At 38.6% G+C, this 4,530-nt stretch overlaps 1 protein-coding gene across 1 annotated transcript in view; it reads right to left on the reverse strand.

Moving 5' to 3' along the window:
* Positions 1–4,530, reverse strand: part of LOC109292069 (maltase-glucoamylase, intestinal-like) — a 156,425-nt gene that overhangs the window by 49,202 nt on the left and 102,693 nt on the right. The window lies entirely within an intron of this gene.

Genomic DNA, 4,530 nt, shown 5'->3' on the forward strand with positions numbered 1-4,530 from the left:
TTTGGGTACCAAGAGGTTTTAGGGTGGATTTGATGAAACCTGATATTTCCTCATTTAGGGTTCCGTGGTTGAATAGTATAAGTCTGCCTGGGTTCCCGTGTTTGTGGATTTTAGGGAGCATGTAAAAAGTCCTAGATTGGGTAGTGGGGGGAGAGGGGGAATCAAGTTCTGTATTTTTTCTTGTAGTTCAAATGGAAATGATGTGATGGTGGTTTTGAGTTTAAAGGTGAAAAGAGGATTTTGGTGATTTATACTAGACCCCTACAAAAATAGAGGTCTTTCCCCCTTTTCTTCACCCAGAGAGGGTCAACAGGTCTGCTTCTCATCTCCTTTTTGGATTTCTGATGAACAATGCAACACCTCCTCCCTTTATCCCTTGTGTACCTTCCCTGAACAGGTTGCACACTTCTGTCCTCATATTCTAGCCCTGTGATTTACCCTGCCTTGTCTCTATGATGCATATTAAATCTTATTTTAGTTTGTGTACTAGTATTGTACTATACCCTTATCATTCCTCTGTATACCTCTAAAATGTTCAACGCCAGTCTTGCTTATGAACCTATTGTGATTTCTCATTTCCTCCTCAATCTTAAGATTCCCAGCCTTTTGATCCAGATCACCAGAGTGACCCTTAACTTAAACCTCCTACTTTAACTTGTTTGTTCCTTGGGGACCTCTTCTGTCCTCCCTTTGCTCATCTCTCCCATCCATCTCCTAACCTGTGCCACACTTCTATCCTGCGCTGCACCTGCAGAGTGAATCTGAACATCAGCAGTTTTCTGTGGATTCTGGCACCTATTGAGACTATGGTTCAAGTAGAGCATCTTGTCCTGGTTCCATCAACCATAAAACTATAGGATAAGCTGCAGTGGAACCCAGTTTCCAGTTCACATGAAACTCGCTTCCTAAAATATTCATTTACATGATACCCTCCAGTGATTGATCCCAGGATCTCCGTAGCCTGGTACTATCTCACATGTAAAGAGAGTCTTTATTAGCTAAAGAATGATATTTTAATTGTTCAGAGTGTGAAGTTTTGTTCTAAAAATGATGGTAACACCTGCATATATACATGCAGTGATGATACTGTTACTGGATGTAATGTTTCCTAATTGCTCAGAGGGTACAGTACTTTCATAAGAAAATTATCCCCTGCAGCTATACATAAGGTAGAAAAAAGAGAACTACCCTGTCTGTGAAGAGGTAATGCAGCACATTAAGTCTTGCTACAGTGAAACTGACGCTTCCCTGGAGAATACGTTTAAGTCTTAAGAACCTTCTTTGCAGGACTCCAGCTATGTTGCTTAAAATTTATTGTGATTTGTCAGGTGACCATAGAAACTGACAAATCTCTGTTCCCAGGCACAGAGTTGGTATTTAGAAGTAAAATTCATCTTTTTTTTTCTTTTAATGCTGTATAGCCTTTCTACTGAAGATTTTTCCTTCATTCCAAATATAATATTTGACAGTTGACAGTTTTATATCCCAGCAATCAGACAGATCAAGGATTTGAATCTCTGACTGGCACATATTCAGTGAGTGCCCTAATCCACTGGGATATTGAGCCATTCTCTCTGCCAAACTCTCTGTTTCCAGTCTATATAAATAATTAAACATTCATTAGCCCAGAGAGCAAAAATCCAGTTGGATAGGCCCATAGCTACAGCATTCATCCAAGATACAGAAGACCTAGTTTAAGTCTTATTTTAAATGAGGCAGGACAGGGACTGAAACCTGGGTTTTCCACATTCTAGGTGAGTGCACTTGCCCCTGTGGTATTGGCTATTCTGAGATCGCTCTTTCTCTCTCTTTCTCAGTCTCACTTCAACCTCTGATCAAATGCTAATCATTTCCCAACAGAAAAACTTTTGTTAAAAACAATTCCTGACAAGCTATAATCCTATCATCAGCATCTTTGATTTGCTTCAGCCACTTCAAAATTTTACATGACATTCCTACAGCTTCTATACACCAACTCCATGCAGTTTCATTGTTTAGAAAATTATTCTCTAAATGGTATCCAAGTCAGCATGCTTCCACATGTGAAAAGTGCATTGTACCTGATGCTGAAAGATTTAAGCATTATCGTAGTTAGCAAAACTTGGCAACAAGAAAACAAAGAGCAATGTATTCAGTGTTCTGTTTTCTAAAATAATGGAGTTTGCAAGAACGTATTGGACAAAAGGCAAATATGCCTGAGGCTTACTCCATGCTCTATCTGAAAGAAATTTTGTTAGATAATGACAATAACTTTCCATTTCCAAGGTTTTAATGTTCATAAAGCATTGCCTGGTTTTGATATCTCTGAATGTATGTATTATCCAACTGCAGAATAATATTTGATAAATGTGTGGGATTATCTCTTTGCAGTCTGTCTCAGTATCTAAGGTCTTTTTTTTATTTTTGAAGGTTGAGGCTAACAAATTAAATCTTTACTGTGATGTCAAAACAATTTTCCCCCTGAATTAGTATCAATCAAAATAAAAACATACCAGAATGTATCAGAAACTAACAACAATTCTGAATAAAACCACTGTGTGTGCAATGATCATTTACTTCAAGGCTGTCCAACTTCTAAGTGGCCAGGAGACACAGGGCCCCAAGTCACACACCATGCCACACAAATGCTAATCGACAGGAATACTAACTTCCCACCACTGAAGACTGAACAAAGTATTCTTTTATTGGTGGAAATTTTATCACTGATACTTTCTCTTATAGTTGTATAAAAAAAAAAATCAATGTTTAAGAACAACAAAAATGTTAAGCAAAAATATGGTTTAAAGAAAATGTTTGAACTATCATAAAACCTCGTCTGTGAAATAAACAACTATAAACTTTTCTCAGATGTTATTCATATACATGCATGTCTGTTTTGGAGGAATTCTACTGTGCTATCACATCATCTTAATTCAGTTTATAAATATACATTACCTTTCGGGTTAAACATTTGCCATCTATAGGAAAAGACGCATGAAACTGTCAGGCTTCTACTAATGAAGCTGTACCATTAGGCTAAATTACGATATGTCTCATTAGTAACCTTTCATGTATATTATTTTCTGTCTTTTTAAACAAGTCAGGCATTCTGAAATAACAATTTTACCTAAAGCAAACAGTAGAGTTAATTAAACAACTCGGAAAGGGAAGATAAAGGTTTTTCTGGCTTATACATCCTAAAATAAAAGGAAATAAGTTGTGTCAAAAATCTGATCACCAAATAAACCTTTAAGCTGGTAAATGCAAACTAGGTATTAGTACCTGCTTCCACAAACAGAAATCTTTTTTCCTTTCTTCGCTGTCCAATTTGTGAGCACAGACATAGGTTTTCTACAGCACACATACAGATGCATCTGCTAAATTAGAAAGTACTAACTTTGAGGTTGGTCTGAAAATATGGCTCTGACAGGACTGGAATACAGATTTAAGTCAAGTACTGAATAAGGTATATTATTTCTAGCTACTGCAATTTTTTATTCTTGTCTAAGAATATATTTTTTTCAGGAATATTATTAGTGTAGTGTAATTAAAAATGAAGAATATATGTTATTTTAAATAAAAAGCTATTGCATATACCATATTTACTGAAATACAAGATGAGGTTCTGCTTCCCCCAATCAGGATGGGAAAAAAGCCCCTCATCTTATATTTGCATTCCAGCAATCCCCTTCCCCTCAATGCACCACCTCCACCCATTATATACATTGTCTATCATTAAACTTCTGCCAAAAGCAGCATGTGCTTAGTCATGGAAATCAACTATGAAACTGACTGCATGCAGCCCATGATGAACATGCCCACAAAACACCTGGCCCACATTGGGACAACATACTGATAGGACCTTTTTTGTGTCCCCCTTAAAAAAAAACAGGCAATTGCTCCTCCAGGATATAATGAGCACTGGGCCTGGAGCTACAGCTCTGACACCCTCTCCTGAATGCAGCCCATCTGAAAAAGATATAGTGCCAGCTGTGCTCTGCTCTCCTCAGTGCCAACTCTTTTTCAAGTCATGATGAACCACTACATCAAATACATTTTGACTTCCTCTTCACTCCCACAGTTGAGCAGTGCCTTTCTTTCCCATTTCCAATTACTCCTGTTCCTTCCAATAATTGGAAGTAGTAACTGGTGCCTCCTAATACTGGGGGAGCACCAGCAGCCTATCAATGACTTGTGGGGGGTGCACAGCCAATCTCAGGGGGTGCACACGCACCTGTGTGCACCCCCTACGTGTCACCAATGCTTCCAATTATTCCTGTTTCTACACTCCCACAGTTAAGCAGTGCCTTTCTTTCATTCTTTAAATGTCTGGCAAACAACACCAAACTTGTATGTAGCTGAAAGACTCTGGCACCCCCTCTGTTAACCTGTCACATGTGATTAAAGTGGTCCTACCCTCTGTGGGGTGGATACAGACCAGGCAGCCCTGTGCCTCATTTGCACATACATTTTTGGAGTGTGGCAAAAACACCCAGTTCCATGGGGGGCTAATTAGCACAGGGATCCTTTGTGGCAGTATCTGGCGCGCGC

Source organism: Gavialis gangeticus, unplaced genomic scaffold (genome assembly GCF_001723915.1).
Source record: "Gavialis gangeticus isolate Ggan-Ray unplaced genomic scaffold, GavGan_comp1, whole genome shotgun sequence".
Classification (NCBI taxonomy): domain Eukaryota; kingdom Metazoa; phylum Chordata; order Crocodylia; family Gavialidae; genus Gavialis; species Gavialis gangeticus.